Source organism: Sander vitreus, chromosome 9 (genome assembly GCF_031162955.1).
Source record: "Sander vitreus isolate 19-12246 chromosome 9, sanVit1, whole genome shotgun sequence".
NCBI classification, from domain to species: Eukaryota; Metazoa; Chordata; class Actinopteri; order Perciformes; family Percidae; genus Sander; species Sander vitreus.
Genome location: NC_135863.1, coordinates 33,688,324 through 33,707,903, shown reverse-complemented (window position 1 = coordinate 33,707,903; position 19,580 = coordinate 33,688,324). Strand labels below are relative to the sequence as shown.

Sequence of the window (19,580 nt, the reverse complement as noted above, 5' to 3'; positions counted from 1 at the left end):
TTCAGATTGCATGTATTAAATTACAGAAAATTAATCTAGTAAAATTAAAATGTGTATTCTTGATTGATTCTTTTTGACTAATTCGGTGTTAAATGTGTAAACACAGATTTAAAAAAAAAAAATGTATTTGCTGATAAAGAAAAAGTAAAGACTAATTGATAACTTTATAATAATGTAACATGAATTATGAATTAATGCATGACTTCATGTATGAAAAAGCATGAATTCATTAATGTAGTACTTGATGAACTATCAGTAATGTACAAGTATTAATAGTGTCTCATTCATGACTTAATGCAGGAACAATACATTAATTAATGCATCAATTAAGGTGTTTGAATCATCACGATATGTGATTTATTAATGATGTTCATGTCTTCTTTAAAAAACTGTCCAGTCACAGCAGTGTACATATATTCTAAAGAATTTTAGTGTTGTAATCATGATTAACTAAACATTACTTCTTCATTATTGCATCATGTTTGTGGCCCCTCAAATGAAGTGGTGATCTGCTCCATCTTAACATTGATAAATAAGATATGATTAATGGTGGCATAACACTCAATGTATTAAAGGGATATTTCACCGTTGGAAAGATGAATATATCTTTAAATTGGGTCACTTATGTAGTAGAAATGTGAATTTCTTTTTAGAAATTGGTGCCTTCTAGGCCGAGAAAAGCCAGAAAATGTGTTTTTGGCTCATGTGGATGAAAGACACCAAATCCCACAATGCACTTGCTTCGCTGCTTTAGCGTCTACCCCCAAGCCACGCCTACCGTTTACAGACAGACAGTGAGACAGTCAACTCAACTTTAGTGTGTTTTATTGTCATTTCAACCATATACACGAAACAACATTTTCACCGTTGCTCAAGTGAGAAAAAAACGACATTATATAAAACCGACATACGAAACAGGCTACATTTAGTGCACACACATGATATGCTCCGTAAAGTTCAGCTAACACATATAACTAGCATTAGCGCTTGGTGGGCTGTAAACACAGAGTATAAAAAGTTGCGTGGGATGTAGAATGGTCGGCATTTAACAGTCACAAACTCCACCAGCAGTTAGTTGGATACAAGCACCCCTATTTCTGCACCAGGCAGTCCGTGTTAACACAGCCCACCTCCACTAGCTAGTCTTACCCGGCTTAGAGCAGCCGGCCTGGTAGCTGGATAGTCCGATACAGCAATTGTTTCCACAAAAACAAAAACACAGCAGTCTCTGAACTCGTGTTGGGAGTTTCGTTGAAGTTGGATGTAGTCCAGTTTGTTGTCTGATGAGCGGACACTTGCAAGCAGGATTGATGGAACAGGTGACCGGCTAGCATTAGCTTTCCACAGGCAAACTCGTTCAACGTTCCCCGCTGATGATGTCCCTTCACCGGCCAGAGGCTGCGAGCAACACCGCTGGTCTCCATAGCAGGCGGGCGAAGCTGTGTTGAGTATTCCGTCTGTAATAAAGTGTCCTGCATATTCTCCGATCTGTACCAATGTATCCCAGTGGGACACGTGTGCGGTAGTTTGAATGCACATAATTGTTGTTCTAAAATTTCCTTCGGGATGAATAAATCTATCTATCTAAAGTTTTGATGCTGAGAAGCCACTAAGCTATGCGAGGATTCAAGATGGCTGACAGTCGTTTTGGTTCGTGAAATTTCGGAGAATGCCGGAGTCCAACCCCCTATGGGCTATGCGGAAGTAGTTAATGCTAAATCGGTGAAGTATCCCTTTAAGAATTAAAGGAGTGGGTTGGCAAAATAATACTGAGGTCACTACATTGACACAAAATACAGTATACTGCAGATGCAGTTTTTATAGTTGCTTTATACAACATGAGGCACTTAAACAGTAAAAACAATGCTCACCCAAGTAGGATATTTATTAATTTTACTTTATACTAACTTCTAAGTATCTGAACACCAGAAAAGATTTTTATTTTTATTTGAGGGGTCACAAAGATGATTGCTGCATATACCACTATTCATCATATATTATTCATCATTGTTAAAGATGGAGCAGATCACCACTTCATTTGAGGGGCCACAAACATGATGAAGTAATGAAGAAGTCATGTTTAGTTAATCATGATTACAACACTACAATTCAGTTTGTTTAGCCTGTCACTTTAACTACAGATTTACATATGAAGAAGACATGAACATCATTAATAAATCAGAAATTATGATAATTCAAATACCTTAATTGATGTGTTAATTAACGTATTGTTCCTGCATTAAGTCATGAATGAGATACTATTAATCCATGTACATTACCGATAGTTCATCAAGTACTACATTAATGAATTCATGCTTTTTCATGCATGAATTCATGATCATTAATGTAACATTATTGTTAAGTGTTATCAACTAATTTATTTGAAATGCATAATAGATTAATGTTAGTTTCCTAACCTGTCGGAAAATAGATTTTTAGTGCACCTGTCGGAATCGAAATTATATTTACATTGTATATTTCCATTCCGTATGTTATAAACTGTAAGTGTGAAATAGATTTCACTAAGGCCCTCTGGCAGAGTATCACATTTGATGTGATATATCTTACAGGTACAACAGGTGCCTGAGGAAACTCACTCTGTGTAGAATCTGTTATATTATACAAAAATCTATTAATCCCTTTACCAGGAATTGCAGGAATACATTTTGCACACCACGCTGATTGCCATTCATTAAAGTTTTCTGCCATGTATCAAAGTAAGCAATCAGCAGCCCCCTTTTATCTAGGCTCAGACTTTACATATTCTGTGGAACAATACCGGCATTTGTATTAGCGAGATCCGTCTCTTCCGCTGGGTGATTTGCCTCATTCAAACGGTTTGTCTCGACACCGTTAATTCCTTTTAGTAATGTGCAGGAAGTCACCCACATCTGTTATCATCACCTGTCTACTTCCTGATTTTACAACCTGCTATCTCTCTGTCTCACCAACCTCAGTCACACCACTGGCCCACAGATTGCACTGCAGTATCAGCCTTTGTCCTTCTGCACTTCCGTGGCTTGCCTCCACAGAGCAAATGTCGCTGCTTATTTGAATACACAACCATGTTGATAAACTCTACAGACGTTCAATTACGTCCCGTTTTGCATGGAGTGCTTCGTCTAATCGTGTTAATGTGACAACATCGGGCCCCAGCCTGAGGTGTCCCACAGCTTCCCCCATTCAATGTTTGCACACATGATGAGACCTAAAGTATGAGTGCGTGTGCAAACGCCGCCGAGCAAGCCGTCCGTCATTGTTGCTGAGAGACAGCAGTTTGGAGTTTTGGTGCTACTAAGTGTTTTCCAAGAAAGCTCTCGTGAAATATTTTCCAGCAGATTCATTCATTCATATTGCTGACTGGATGTTTTCTGCACACTGTAACAAATTAATCAAAGGGCAACTGGAAATTCACAAACTGGAGAGGAACCCAGTAGGGTCGGATGATATAACAACAGTATTTTCCATAACAGCTAGGCATGTTAGTAGCTGGGTCTCTCATAATTGGAGATCCAATAATGAAACCAGATCTAGGATGACATCAACAGTATGTTTTCATGTGCTGACCCAAAACCTTTGTAGATAACCACCAATTTCTAACTTAATGTTTATCTTGCAGCTAAATGCACATTGAGGTGCAGAAAGTTGAAGGTTTGAGGCTTTTCTTAAGTGCGTGTAGAACACAGTCTCATTTAAAGCTTGCTGAGAGCAGAGATATGAGGTGTATGTAATGCATTTAAGAAAGAGTGCTCCACTTTAGAGGAAAAGTGCTGTAATTTGACAGGCCAGGAGCACATTCAGTGCGCCAGCTTTTGTGTGAATACACCAGCTACAGAGAGCGTGATGTGTTCCGATTACGTCCAGGTATGTGCTAAGTGTCCTGCTCTGTAGTTTGTATTTGCTGTGTTTTCACTTGGACCAGTTTTTCTGGGCAGTCATTATCTGTGGTTGTAATGATAGAAATGTTAGTTATGAATCATTTTCTTGGGATTTACATGAAGTGTAGTCTCGCATTGCCAGACCTTCCCCACAGCGCTGCGGAGGAGTGTCTGGCTAGTCCACACAGCCTTTCTGGATGGGAGAATAACGTGCTCTGGTTTATTGGCATTTCTTTAAACCAACCACAATCGTCTTGGGCGATGCTATGCGCCAGACGGAGCCACGGTGCCTCTGCTAAATAGTCTCAGGAAGGAACTTGTTTTGGTGGAACATGTGTACGTTCAAAAGTAGTTTTAGTCGCGCAACAGAAAACTCAGATTGGACAGATAGTCTAGCTAGCTGTCTGGATTTACCCTGCAGAGATCTGAGGAGCAGTTAACCATAGTCCTCACAAATCCACCAGAGGTTAGAATGCCAAAGAAAGGTGACGGACATCCAGCCAAAATGAGGGACATCCAGCGGAATTTCCAGCGGCACCAGAACTAGCCCGTAAATGAAACGTCGTCGATGTAGACTACATGAAATGAAACCCCATTTTTCATACTACCGTGCAGACCTGAATATAAGACCCGTGTTTTGTTCACATATTCACACACCCTCCGCTCAGTCTTAAAGAAGCAGCCGGTTTGGGGACACCGGTTTGCTTTTCCTTGACTGTTGGCATTTTGAAGTCTGCCTTTTTTGGGCTCGCCATCTCCGTACATTACATTCTGTGACACTATATTTATTTGCTGCTTGGCAGTTGTTCGGCGACTCTGCTTTTAAATCACCATCATCTTCAAGTTAGCATCAGAACTTCTCATTTGTTTGCTTACTTGCCCTACTTTTGAACCGCTTTGTTTGGGACTGTTGGGAATTTGATCGACCGCTCCGGTCATTGTGGTTTAAAAGTCTACACCCCGAATATAGGACAACCTCACTTTTTCAGGTATATTCATTTTCTCATATTCAGGTCAATATGGTATTCATGGTCTGTATTTGTTTTAGCACTATTGAGTCAACATTTGTACTTCTCTATATAGTCCTGTTCATTGTTAGTGGCGGAGGCTGCCATTCTTGCGCTGGATTCGTACAGGGATTCACAGAAAACAATGCTTCATGTAATCCAATTTCTTTCTCATGGATGTCAGGCTCGCTGTTACTGATAATGCTAAGCCAGCGTTTCACACCACTGCTAGTTAAATTAAGAGCATTGAAGTGGCGAAACACGGGGATGCTTTTATTGTGAAGCAGTCACAAGTAAATGTGTTTATATCAGAGGTTAGTGCTGACAGCTATTATTCATCTAAAATGCATCTGCAGAACAATCATTTTACTGCATTTGTTTGGCACTGGATGAGTTTTAGAAATTGCTGCAGGCGACCGGCTGCACACCTTCAGCTACTCGCAGTGTGCAGCATGAAATTAGATAGTGATTTTAATTTTTATTGTCTGACTTCTTGGTTTGGCTGCTCTGTAAACCGATACATCAGTTGCTCTTTTGTTGTATTTCTGACATGGTAGCTGCTCAACGAGTTTTTCCTGTAGTATTACACTCAGGGGTGTAGTGTAGTTCGTTTTGAACATTATTTAACCACTGTTCATACACTGGAAAGTTAACATACATTAGTCAGTCCTTCCAGAAAAATGCTGAGTTTTTTTGTGATTGTTTTGGGCTAAAATCCTTGATTATGTGGCACGTTTTCTTAAAGAATGTGATGGAATATGCAGGATATTTATGCAATTTTATGTGATGAAATTGCGGGAACTTTTTAAAACTGTGGTGTCATCATGTCTTCATCGCGGGGTTTGCAGCTTTTAGATGATGTTCACGTCGCGTAATTACGTCACTTCATAACGTTCCCATGGCAACAGGGGGAAACGGCTGCTCCAGTGTGAAGTAAACGCAACATTTTTCAACTTTCTGCTAAGATATTTGGGACTTTTTTGCAACGAAAATGCGGGGATTATGAAATCATGCAAGCCCCGCATATTTTGTGTGGAAATCGGCAATTTATGCGGCAAAAGTGCGGCGTGTTTGAAAAAAATGCAGCCCCCGCATAAATATGCGGACTTTGGCTGATTATGCATTGAATTATGCGATCGCATAATCACGTTTTTCACGTTTTGAACCTGAGTCTGATCCTGAAACACAGGCAGAACAACCCAACAAGCTTCTCAACCTAGACCAGAGCAAGACGTTTCAGAGTGGTCAGTTATTTAAATGTTAACAAATTCATCTTTCATACGTAACGTTTTATGTATGTCTCCTGGACATGGTGATACAACTATCTTCACTCTTCGGGCCTCCGCTCTAACTAGTTTGGTTTGAGGGCGTGCCATGCTAGCAGCTAGGCGAGCATTATAACGTGTGTTCCAAAGTGACCACGTTTGTCTCTGAAGTAAAGGCTGGACTACAATAGAGCTGTTTGGAGCAGTTTGTGAACAGTGATTTCTGTTGGACATGGTAAGTCCCTTTGGGGGGGACTTTGGGCTTTTTCTCTTTGTAAACCTATAACATGCACAAAAAAGATATATAACACAGTAAAGGAAAGAAAATATAAATATAAATTCAACCGGATTATGCAAACTAAGAATATTCTATTTCTTCACTTCACGCTCCAGCAACACTACACCCCTGACGTTCTTAAGAACAAATTTGTTCTTATACCCCACTTACGCAGTTTTCATGAAGATTCTGGCATTCACCAATGTTTTCTTATTTGGGATTTGTTCTTAGGTAAGACCAGAATCTACACACACTCAAGAGCACTCTTACACACTATTGAGAGCTGACATGTTTGCGTAAAATAAGTAGTGTAATATTTCTGTCCTTTATAATTTTGTAACTAATTGTTTTCATTTATTAACATATAATTATATGTTTGTTTGTTTTAATAAATACACACTACACTTACTCACTCATTTGTAAAGCACTTTGAATTGCCATTGTGTATGAATTGTGCTAAGCCTATATACTTCATCAGTTCTGCGCCCTTCTCCAGATACAGCGTTCTCTGCATGAGTAACTGCATTCCATGCATCAGTTTTATTTGCTGCTTTGTATCCACCGCTGACACTACTAAATATTAAATATGATGTATCGTTTTTTGCTAACTTCTTGCAGCAGTACCTCCACTTCAGAATTACTAAAGTTTTTCTTTCTTTTCGAGTCGAGGCCTCCACCGTCTTTACCACGTCTTTTGGACATTTCTCTAAGTGTGCACACGGCCCTGCCATCTCATGCCCTTTTATGGGAATTAACGGGGCGTTTACCTATGCTAAACAGGAGCCACGGGCACGAGCTTTACATTTATGAAGACATTGGGATTCATCGTTCTAAGAACACACCTGCGAACAACTCTGCTGTTAAAGTGATGGTTCGGAGTAATTCCACCCTAGTCTGCTTTGCACCTTGATGCTATTTTTTTTGTTAAATTTAACATGTCGACTCATGGAAGCTTATTTCCTACTATATGCACTAACCCAAAGGCAAATATGGCAGCATTTATATACTCAATTTTCTTCACATGAAAAAAGCAAATGAAGTCATTATGTTCTATCAGTCATTATACCTTTTAGAGAGGTCAAGCCAAAATGACACCACATCAATTTGAAATTATAGTGCTGTCTCCTTTCACTTTAGGAAGTCTGCTCTTAACCAGGAGAGTCTATTAGTTACCAGAGCTGAGAGCTCTTCTTGGGTCTGGTAGCTCCTCTGGTCTTTGAAGACGTTCAGCAGTGGGATTCAGTGTCACTGAGGTTAATTGCTTACACAGGGTACCGTGCCTACTGTTCTTAAGTCCATTCTATGTCGTCCATATCGGCGTTGTTACCAGTCCAGTTCTTCCAGTTTCTGCAGCATTCATACATTAAGGTTTTTGCCCAGTTAATTAACTTTTAAACGGTTCCTTAGCTGCCCTTTGCTTTAGGTTCCTTGCTGGTAAACAGATTCATTCAATCTGCTTAACTTACACCAGTGAATGTTAAAAGGGTGGCAGACAATGCTCAGTTCCCTGTTTTGAGGCAGAATCACATCCCCACTGTCCTGTTTATACTACCACTTCCCATGAATATAGATCATCCAAAGTGCAGCCGGTTTAAGTGTACTGCAATGAGACAGATGTAAGTAACACAAGGTCACGCCAGGAGCCCAGCTTCATATTGAAAGAGAAGTAATAAAAAAGATAGGGATTTGCCCACACAAAAACCTTAATCTATTTCTGCCTCTTTTGACAGAATTTCAGAGAGCACCAAGGTCACGGACGCCAAGTTGCTTGAATGTAATTACGTTCATTATCTGGTGTTGTACTATGGCTGTGTTATTTCAAATGAATGGGCTTTGGTCTCATTGGGTACACTCTGCGAAAGACTTTCCATTCTGCCATTGTAAAGGAAGAGCGGCACACAGCAGCCCTGACCTGCCAGTCACCAGGAAACGTTTGTGATTGACTGATGAGCTTTCACCCTCTGTGTCTGTTTGTCTGTCTTGGAAAGTGGTGATGTGAGCCTCGCTGCTCGCCCATTCATGTGGTCTTTTTTTTATGACTTAACTATCGGGCTGCTTCTTTTTTTGTGTAATTAATTTTCACACACAGAACCACTTATTCACCACAAGCTCTACCACACATTTCTATTATCAGCAAGGACTCTCTCTTGAAGAAATCATCTTCTCTGTGGGGCTCAATTGTCCAAAATTTACTGTAAGTAACTATAAATCAGGGTTATATGTTTCAATTATTATTTACAACGTTTTTTCAAACATGTAAATTAGACACAATATTCCATATTTACAGGATTTTGTAAAAAGCATACTTTTTTGAGTGGCTTTCTTATCCTGAACACAAACAAAGTAATGCATGGTTATTTATGGTAATTAGCCCATAACACACTATTGGTTCACATAATACAGTTTATTATTAGTAACATAGGTTTAATAAAAAGTAATGTTACACTAAGTGTATTCCTCCGTGTCTCAATTTTGTGATACAGTAAATGCAAAATCAAAGAAGGAACTATATGACTTTTATTTGGAGATTAAAAAAAGACAGAGACTTGGCACTTCCCTCTCATTTACAATCCGCTTTGATGATGGGAACAGTCCTAGCCAAAAAAAAAAAAAAAAAAAACGGATTCTCAAAGTCTAGACAACAATTCCACCTTGTTTCCAAAGAAGGTTACAATAATTGATTTTGGGCATGCATTTGGTTAAACTTGAACGTGCAGGAAGAATCCTGGGCACCTCTGCTCCTATACTATGTTGAGACAAGATGGAAATGGGTTGACGTTTGGCATATAAATACTTGCTTGTACTCAATAGCATTGAACAGATAACCTGTTTTTATCACTCTTAACAAAGGGCACTTTGCTTTAGAAATGTAAAATGTATTCCATGCAGGGGGTGCTTCTGCAGTTGGGTGGAGGTACTCTATATGGGAAGATTGTGACCAGTAAGTAATTTAACTAGTTTGAAAAATTAGAAATTCTGATTTTATTAAAAAATATATCAACATATTTATGTTTAGGTGGAAAGTAACCATTTAGATAGAATTGACTAAATTGGTGTGATTCTGATGTTTAGTAAATTAATTGTAACAATAACCAATGAGCCTCCAGCTACAATAAGCTGCAGCACAGTACACACCTCCACCACGCGGAGTCAGTTAACACCTTAAAGGGTAACTACCGTTTTTTTCAACCTGGAGTAAGTTAATAGGGCAATTGTCCAGCTTGTATTTACCTAGTCTGTCTGATATAGATAGACATAACGGTTGGGAGCCACTGCTCTAGTTGTTTACTGAATTTTACAAGTGAGTACAAACGCACCGTCCTCATAAAATCAAGATAACAAAGTTTCCTGGGGGTGGCACAGCACCCAGAGATGACAGGCATGGTGCCAGCTGTATTGGGGCTCCTGGTAGTGGATGTCCTCCACAGCACAACCAAACTACTCTCCCACCTAACAAATGGGATACCCCCCGGAACTCCCCTAAAGCCCCTGCTGTCATTGAGAGAGGGGATTCACCATACAATACATCCAATCACAGGCGGATCTCTCCTCTCACATCCAGTCACAGAGATGTAAACAGTTCAACACAGAGAAAGAACATTTGTATTGTTGCTTCTCTGACAGTAATGTTGCTCTAATTAGAAATGACCAGAGATGTTCACAAGTCATTTTTTGCAAGTCCAAGTCAAGTCTCAAGTCTTTGAGCTCAAGTCCAAGTCAAGTCTCAAGTCTTTGAGCTCGAGTCCAAGTCAAGTCTCAAGTCTTTGAGGGGCAAGTCCAAGTCAAGTCTCTGGCCATCTGATCTGTCCCTAACACTGTATTGTTAAATCTTATGAATTCAAAACATGTCCTGTAGCTCCATCCAGACAGTACACTATCAACATCAGCTGTAGGAGAACTTTATGGTTAACACATCCCTCTAGACCTCGGACCTGGTGAAATATGAACCTAAGTCTGTCACATCATATGGATACAACTATAAAGATACAATTTGCATGTTCCCAGCATTAGCACAACACTTTGCGATGGTTAGCTTGTTACCTGTGACGATATATGCTAAATGTAACGTCTCTTTCACTCAAAAAAATGTCTAATGTCGAAGTGGAAATCAAGAGAAAAGTGGCAGCACCACATCAGTTACAGAACAACATGCATCTTAGTGTCAGTCCAAATTAAGCACAATAAGCAGTATGAACTCACTGATGTAATGCCATTTATTTTCTAAGTGTTAGTAGGCTCAGTGAAACTGAGTCCAGCGCGAGGGAGACCCGACTCAGAGGAGGAGAGGTTAGAGAGGCCAGCGTCTCCACGCCAGGTGACACGGATCCGCTGCGCCACGCATGGATGAAATAATGAAATAGTAAATAGGACTACAGTAACAGAAATATGTGCAGAATTAAGACAGTCAAGACGGCCCAGTGTTTGGTGGACCGGGTACACCTTGTGCCTACAAATCATCCATGGGATCAATTACGCATCACATGAGCTTGCCCCCCCCGACACAGCGTTTGTTCCTGGGGAGATGGATCCGTGCGTCCCGCCTCCTGTGCGCCATGGATTTCTTAGCCTCAGCAACTACTAACTATAAGATACAATGTGCCTGTTCCCAGCATTAGCACAACACTCAGCGATGGTTAGCTTGTTACCTGTGACGATATATGCTAAATGTAACGTCTCTTTCACATTAGTGCGTGAGTGACTGACCTATCTGGGTGCGTTTTCAGATGCCTGATGAAGTCTGACGTTGTTGATCCGGCATCATTTATCTTGGTGCCACACACCTTGCATGTAGCTGTTCTCTTACTGCCACCTTTACCAAGTTATTGAAAGCAAAACTAATGAGAAAAGACACAACTCCTGGAGGATTTGGTGTCGCCATCGGCAATGCATTTTTTGATATGTGAGTGCGCGCACATAGGCGCATGCGTTACGTTGCACATTATGGCAAAGGGCAGGGGACTCACAGCTCGTCATACGTTTCCCCGTATATGCGCCAATAAAAGAAAATAGAAATACATGAATACATTTTGATTTAAAAAGCAATAATTGCATGAAAATAGGTTGTTGACGAGTCTCGAAGCTCGAGTCCGAGTCAAGTCTGAAGTCTTTTGGTTCGAGTCGCAAGTCAAGTCGGAAGTCTTTTGGGTCGAGTCCGAGTCAAATCTGAAGTCAGCTGTTTGTGCAACTTAAGTGCGACTCGAGTCCGAGTCTCAGACTCGAGTCCCCATCTCTGGAAATGACTGCACACACCACCCACACACCTGTCACTTTACTGTGATGGATATGCAGGTAGTCAGATCCAGAAGCTTGCAGTCAGCGTGGTGAGTTCAAGCCCCCCATATGCTCGCCGTTGTGATGCTGCAGCTCGCTGTTGGCATCTCTGCATGTCTGCACAGCTGCTGCTTACGCTGGGAGAGCTGCTGTCGCGCACACACTGAGCGGCGGCAGGTATGCACCCACCCAGCTTGGTTTCACTTTTCACGTGTGAGGCATGCTCGCGAACATGCAGCGGCTTGGCTTTCTGCTGACTTCGTCATCAAATATTCATAGCTGCATTACCTTGCACAGTTCTAATTGAGTTCTGCATATTCAGACGTGAATAACTCGGTCTAATTCCTCAAAGGAGTGAGCCAATTAGATAGCACTTGCATGAATAGAATTTCACATCTTAGTACGTCTCCAAACTTGCCAAGACAATTACGTGTGTGTATAATTCCGCTGTATGGTGGGTGTGAGCCCACTAAAATCAAGCAGGTCATTATTTCTTATTACTGATCCGCACTGCAGGAAGAGCAGCTGTCCTATCCATTACAAGCAAGTAAATGAAACGCAGGAGTGTTGTTATTAGAATACACTGTTTGGAGAAAAAAGGACAGAGCGCTTCCAAAAACTGGGCCCTCTAAACCTTCCTCATGTTTTTTGTCTAAGCACATTTCCGACCGACCCTCCCCTCACCCCTCCCCAGGAGCGAGCAGGAGAAAAATATCCGTGACCCAGTGCTGACCCACCACAATGTCACTCTAACTCATGGCGAGAGAGAAGTACTGCCGGGTCTTTGTCAGTTTCTCTCTGTAACCAGAGCAGGAGACATTGCCCAAAGTCCAGAGGGGTCACATTCTGCTGCGGAGCAGAATTTAAGGCAGAGAGACAGACAGGCAGGCCGGCCACTTTGCCTGAGCCGGAGACAGAGATCAGGGCCCCCACTGCCACCTTTTATTCTTTGAAGAAAGGCCTGAGCAAGGCATGATCTGTCCCTTCACGTTGGTTGCAGCCAGATATTATCACTTAGCTTCAATAAGAAATGCGTGTGAACAAATAAGGATGTGCAGCTGAGTGTAACAGAATGGATGAATCTTTGAATCTCATTTGACACGTGCAGTTTAGAACTGCAAAGATTAATCGATTAGTTGTCAACTTTTAAATTAATCGCCAACTATTTTTATAATCGGGTTCAGTAATCTTTTAAGAAAAAAATGATCCTGCACAGGCGTAGCAGCCGCTGCTGAGAGGATCCATAAAGCGTCCAGGCCGAGGTATAAACAAAATGTAAAAAACAAATCAGGATAGGAGGCTCTGACAGGATGCCATCCCATTCCTGCACGCGCTGGTCATCCATAACCCAGTGTGAGTTCATCACACAGACAGACAGACAGGCTGAGCTGAGCAGGGTAGACCTGCATTGTTCCAGGTCAGAGACAACCTCGGCGCACTCGCCCTGACTGGCACACAGATGATTGTCACAAACGCTCCGTCTGTGAATTATACAGCTGATAGTTTCAAGGCCACTGATCCTCTGAGTTAGCAAACCATTAGGAGAATCACTTTCCATTGCGTGACAAGCTCACTCACACCCACACGTAAACACACACCTCAGTCGTCTGTATCCAGACAGCAGGAAAAAGATACGAGTAGGTGATTTACATAACACACTTAAAAACGACAGGATTTTGTAAATGAGTCAAGTCGTGTTAGCATATCTTCATATGCTCAGACTGTGGGCCTGATGCTCACACACTGCACAGACAGATGGACAGAGTCAGGATGCCAGGCAGCGCTGGCCACTGGAAAGCTGGGGATAGGATCATGTCGGGGGGGGGGAGTTTGGCCGCAGGGAGGGGAAATGGCAGGGGGTGGCTCATTGTTAACCTTAGCAGGATGAGGTGAGAGATGATCCTGACCACTGAGCCCGACCAGCTAAAAGGAAACACACACACAGTTCCACACAGATCTCTGCACCTCCGCAGCCTGAGCAGACCACAGATCAGTGAAGGGTGACCCTAACCCTCCCACAATCCCTTTGCAAATGTGTGGAGATTTAATGAGCTCCAACCTCCCTCAACCAAAGCAGATTCCTAGCATTTTCCGTGGGCCAAGACCTCAATTATTTTGCCTAAGAATGTGGAAAACTACTTTTTTTTTTTTCTTTAACCCCAACTTCAATAATCTTCTCTGCTACTGTCTCAAGGTATCTCTCCCAAAACCTCTTAATTACTTTACATTTTTTACAAATATCCCTGTGACAGAAATACTTAGTTGGGAACAGTGCTTCACAATTAGGATTCTACACAGCAGCATCAGTGTCTGTAAACACTGACATGCGGCCTGTTTTGCCAAATCTGTTTTTTAAATATGCATGAACAGAAGCTGGTGCCAAGTCAGCTGTGAGTGAGGTACCTAAGTGCTTCAGCTAGGAGAAGAGCCATACAGATCTACTGTAAACCGAAGACTGTTGAGAGCTTTTTAGTCATTTACCTAGTCATTCGCTTTGCATTCCCAGCGTGGTGTGGAGTAATTCAGCCGTAGTATGTGGAGTTGTACAGTGGGGTAAAAAAGTGGGAGTAAAGTAGGATTTTTAATGAATTTATTTGCAAATTCCTCGGGAAAATAAGTATTTGGTCACCTACAAACAAGCAAGATTTCTGGCTCTCACAGACCTGTAACTTCTTCTTTAAGAGGCTCCTCTGTCCTCCACTTGTTACCTGTATTAATGGCACCTGTTTGAACTTGTTATCAGTATAAAAGACACCTGTCCACAACCTCAAACAGTCACACTCCAAACTCCACTATGGCCAAAACCAAAGAGCTGTCAAAGGACACCAGAAACAAAATTGTAGACCTGCACCAGGCTGGGAAGACTGAATCTGCAATAGGTAAGCAGCTTGGTGTGAAGAAATCAACTGTGGGAGCAATTATAAGAAAATTGAAGACATACAAGACCATTAATAATCTCCCTCGATCCGGGGCTCTACGCAAGATCTCACCCCGTGGGGTCAAAATGATCACAAGAACGGTGAGCAAAAATCCCAGAACCACACGGTGGGGACCTAGTGAATGACCTGCAGAGAGCTGGGACCAAAGTAACAAAGGCCACCATCAGTAACACACTACGCCGCCAGGGACTCAAATCCTGCAGTGCCAGACGTGTCCCCCTGCTTAAGCCAGTACATGTCCAGGCCCGTCTGGAGTTTGCTAGAGAGCATTTGGATGATCCAGAAGAGGATTGAGAGAATGTCATATGGTCAGATGAAACCAAAATAGAACTTTTTGGTAAAAACTCAACTCGTCGTGTTTGGAGGGGAAAGAATGCTGAGTTGCATCCAAAGAACACCATACCTACTGTGAAGCATGGGGGTAGAAACATCATGCTGTGGGGCTGTTTTTCTGCAAAGGGACCAGGACAACTGATCCGTGTAAAGGAAAGAATGAATGGGGCCATGTATCGTGAGATTTTGAGTGAAAACCTCCTTCCATCAGCAAGGGCATTGAAGATGAAACGTGGCTGGGTCTTTCAGCCAAAATACCAGCAACAGTATGTGAAAACCTTGTGAAAACGTTTGACCTCTGTCATTGCCAACAAAGGGTATATAACAAAGTATTGAGATGAACTTTTGTTATTGACCAAATACTTATTTTCCACCATAATTTGCAAATAAATTCATAAAAAATCCTACAATGTGATTTTCTGGGTTTTTTTTCTCATTTTGTCTCTCATAGTTGAAGTGTACCTATGATGAAAATTACAGGCCTCTCTCATCTTTTTAAGTGGGAGAACTTGCACAATTGGTGGCTGACTAAATACTTTTTTGCCCCACTGTAAGTGAGTGGTACATTACATGGGATGGCTTTGTTAATACATTTGTGGACATTGGAAATGAGTAAAACAACCCTAGTGTATTTCAGCCATCTAATTGAAGGTTGAGTAGTCTTCTTTATGGTCAGTGAGCAGCAGGTGTCACTTTAGAAGATGGAATGTGTAGGGTTTTTATAGCATGGACAAAATAAGCCTTCAAATCAAATGCAATCCAATAAAATAGCAACGAAATAAATATGACCTGTGTTAAATGCATGAGCTTTTGTTACTGCTGAGACTGTCAGAGCACCATATTTAAAGGAATATTTCGACACTTGGGGAAATATGCTCTCCACTTTCTCGCTGAGAGTTGGATGAGAAGATTGATACCGCTCTCATAATTCACAGCCCACAGCCGGTTATCTTAGCTTAGCTTAAAGACTGAAAACAGGGAGAAACAGCTAGCTTGTCCGAAGGTAGCAAAATGAATTAAGATAAAGCTCGCTCATTAACACGTTAATTCTGATTTGTTTAATCAGTAGTGTAAAACTCCACTGGATGACTCGCTTTAGAACGGTTGAAAATCAGAAACTTTCCCCCTTTAGCATTTAACTTAGCACAGCACCATAGTAACCATAAACAACACTGGCTTGGCTGTGTCATCCTCCCCAGCTAGAATAGAATAAAATGCCTTTTTTTGTCATCGTATCATTAAAAATGGGCATCCAAATTCAGCCACCCTCTCGTCCAAATACCGTCACATCCAGTTTAAAAAAAAAAACAAGATGACGGTAATCCAAAAACCAATGCATTACGTCACGGTTGCATGTGTATTGCCCACGCTCTGTATTGCAATTTCAAATGTTTCAAAACTTTTTCTCTCTAACAATTGTTGTTTACCAAAAAAACAATATTTTAGAGCCGTAGTTGGTGGTGTTGAATAACAATGCATTATAGTGTGACCTTATTTTTGTCGAACCATGCAGTTTGTAACTTTTTCACTTTCTTTATGAGTCATAGTTCCTTCATCTATACTATGTCTTGCCTCTCTTATTTTATAGCACTTCCTGTTAAAAAAAGAAGATACTTGAGTACATGATTATATATTTGTAGGATTATTTCCCTTGTCCTGCTTGATTGACCCATATTAAGCAATAAAAGGAGCGAGCTTGCTTGTCGAGGTTCATTTAGTCAGCAGACACCTTCCCTCAGGAAGGAATAGGGTCAGTGATTTGACTCATAGCTCACCACCAAGTCAGCGTCTCGTATTCACTGCAGAGGAAAGCAAACGCAGCAGCAGCAGCTCAGGCCTTTCTTTCCAAAAAGCTCTTGTTAGATATGGCCGGGCTGCCTTCAGTAGGGTGTAGTTAATTCACACAGCATGGCCTGGCACTGACCAGCACATTCTGTGAGGGTCTGGACACACACACACTGAATCAGATCATCTGTAAATTTGGCCCACTCAGAGTTCAGCGTGCCAGGTCATAAATTGCGTGCAGTCTCACTGAACTCCTGCCTGCCTCCTGTCAGCCCGACTAGGCCATGTGAAGAAGAAAAAAAGAACAGATAGGTGTAAAATTTGTGTTGGTACGGTCGTCGGAGATGGTAAACAGCTTAAAGTTAGCAATATGCCACAGCAGATTTCCAACTGTTTACTGTCTCATCTGCAACCAAGAAAACATGTCTTTGTTCCAGGTGTGTTTTACCTGTGGCTGTGTACAAACTACAGACTGAATCATTTTGAATATTTAAATGAGTGAATGAATCATTGACCCCTGAGTATGTGAACCAGTGATGCAGGTATTGATTTATATCATGTAGTTGAACAGTTTTGATATAATAGTTAAGACTGCAGCAGAATTTAAATACAATGAGTTGGCGGCTATTTTTTTTTTGTTGTAATTGTCTGTTTTTAAGCAAAAATGTCAAACATTTTAATGGTTCCAGCTGCTAACGTGTGAGGATTTGCTGCTTTTCTTGTCTTACAGTATATTGTAGGAAACGGAATATAATTTCATTTCATTAAGAAAAAGATCTGCAAATGAAAAAGTTGTAACCCTAATTCTTATCACGTCATTTATTCAAGTAATGTGTTTAACTACACACAAGTATAGAATCTGTGTTTTTATGGAATATTTTTTACTAGTGTCTAATTTACTTGTACTATACTCTTTAAAATAAATCTAAATCTGAAGAAATTATCATTTAATCCAATAAAGTGACAAATAGCAAACAAATAACTATAGAAATGAGTCAAATGATCCCACTCCATTAACATTTCTTTAAATGGAAGATTTTAAATTCCAGTAAGTGATGTAAGTGGTTTGACTCTGTATCTCTGGCTCTCTGTCTCACTCTGTCAGGCCTGCGTCTCATGTTCAGAGCCGAGCACATGGGACCTCTTAACTCCCTGTTAACATGCTTTGTTTGCCATCACACTCTTCATTCCAACAGACAGCTGTGTCAAACGTTGTTTGCGGAGCCCGTTGCTAAATAGTGGGAAGCTGGGCCGGACTGCGCGGGGCATCAGTGTGTCTGGTGCGAGACCATGATAGCACTTTGTAGCAAAAAGCTAACGGCTAACTATGAGGAAAAGGAGCCACAATTGACTGTAATGCACTCCACTCACCCTTCAGTTCAGCAAGAGGCTGTCTGACCTAAATTCACTTTACCTCATCTGCCTAGACATTTGTTTAGCCTTCTGGGCAAACACTTAGAGAAATGTATGAGAGGAAAAAAAAAAAAAAGAATACATATGCTTGAATACATCACATTTAGTGGAAAAGCAAAACCCTGGCATCTGCAGACATATACAGCCCTCTAGTGGCAAACTGCAGAGGACTTGGATTTCTGACAGAGAGGGCATGAAGTCACTTATGTCGAATTTTCTAAACCATCTGTGGCGGTTCCAAACACAGACCAAAAGTCATGTACGTTTTCTGTTTTGACATCAGATTCACATTTGTGTAACAGGCCTGCTAAACGTTACCTAATACCAAATAAAAGGAGTTACGAGAATGAAAAACAACAGAGGCTGAGCAGAATGAATGAATTGAGGTCATAGAATCTTACCATTGGAGAGAAAGAGAGACATTTTTTGCCTTTTGAGTACTGTACTCATTACAATGGCCCGGAGGAACTGTGTGCTGTGAAATCATATGCTCTAGTTAAGCTCAACAAGGGCAAGGTATTCCCACATGAAGGGCAGATGAGAATAAGTAAGTGGGAATGCAGACAGATGAGTAAGAGTTGAGGATGGTTTAGTGCTGTTTGGCCCCGGCAACTTACTCATATTCTCAGGTTGCAAATATATTCTCTCTCTGTCTCTCTCTCTCTCTCCCTCTCTACCTCTCTCTCTCTGTGTGCGTGTGTGAGGCAAACCTCAAGGGCTCAGTGCAGCGAGCTCATTAAAGGCTTCATTCCACTTCCAGGATCAAGCAGGATTGCAATATGGACATTGTTTATACACAAATGTTGCCCTGGGAATAATGTTTATTTCTATTACCGTCTTGGAGGGCGAAAAAAGACAAATAAGAATGCGGAGCTTGTCTGCTTTTCATGAAATCATGCCTCACCAGGAGTGCTTTGAAGAAACAGCCATTTTTCAAACCACCTTTTCACAGCCTTGAGTCATACATCAGCTGCTCTCATGTGTTGCCCTTTTACCCTCCGATGATACATGATTGGCGTTGTGAGAAGTCGGATACCACACGGTGTCATGTCAGGGACATTTTTTACATTGTAGTTTCAATGACCCTCATCCTGTAAAGCTGCTTTGCTCATTAGCATATAGACTATAAATGTCACTGCATGTGCTCTGCAGCCGGACAGGGGAATGCTGGGAGTTCACCTCGGCCGAGCGGTCACACAAGTGTCATTTTAAACGGCAGGGCCCAGCGGTGCTCCTGTGAGGGAGCCGATGACGCAGCACAGTGTTGCTACACACCCCGAGCTGTGTTTGGAAACACTGAGGCAGCTTGCCACTACAGTGGGAGCCAATGGGAACAGCTGAAGCGTGCACTCTTTAGCCCAGCCAAGCGCAGAAAAAAGGGGGGAGAGTAGAGAGAGAGACACAAAGATCCA

General features: G+C 41.5%; 1 protein-coding gene across 7 annotated transcripts in view; it reads left to right on the top strand.

Annotated features, from left to right (window-relative positions):
- The window catches only part of lpp (LIM domain containing preferred translocation partner in lipoma), a 192,122-nt gene that overhangs the window by 163,481 nt on the left and 9,061 nt on the right, over nt 1–19,580 (top strand). The window lies entirely within an intron of this gene.